Below are 539 nucleotides of genomic sequence, written 5' to 3'. Positions count from 1 at the left end.
GCCCCGCCCTCCGCGGCGTGTCCCCGGGGTTGTGAGGGGGAGGCCGGGGCAGGGGTCTCGGAGGAGGCCGGGGGACAGCGTGAGGCACCACTGGGACACTTGAGGGGCATCGTGGGGGACTGTGGAACTCGGTGGGACCTCATGGGATGTCAAGGGACACAGCGGGACATTGCGGGGCATTTGTGGAAACACTGAGACCCCACGGGGGGGACGCCGTGTGACACCGGTGGGCACATTGAGACCCCGTGGGGCACTGTGGGGACAGTGTGGGACACACTGGGATCCCGCGTGGGGCCGGGAGACACGGCGGAACAACAGTGGAGCACAGTGAGATGCCGGGGGCATCTGGGGACACGTCGGGACCTCGCGGGGGGGACGCTGTGCGGGACCAGCAGGCACGGTGAGACCCCGAGGGACGCCAGAGACCGCGGTGTGACCCGGTGGGAGGTCACCGGACGGCGGGGGCGGCAGCGCCCGGGGGTCTGTGCGGGGCGGGGATGCCGGAGCCCCCCCCCCCAGCGCCCTCCCCGAACCGGCCA

This window comes from Chaetura pelagica, unplaced genomic scaffold (assembly GCF_000747805.2).
Source record: "Chaetura pelagica isolate M959 unplaced genomic scaffold, ChaPel_1.0 scaffold1970, whole genome shotgun sequence".
NCBI lineage: Eukaryota > Metazoa > Chordata > Aves > Apodiformes > Apodidae > Chaetura > Chaetura pelagica.
The sequence above is the reverse complement of the archived record's forward strand: the minus strand, read 5'-3'. Positions refer to the sequence as shown.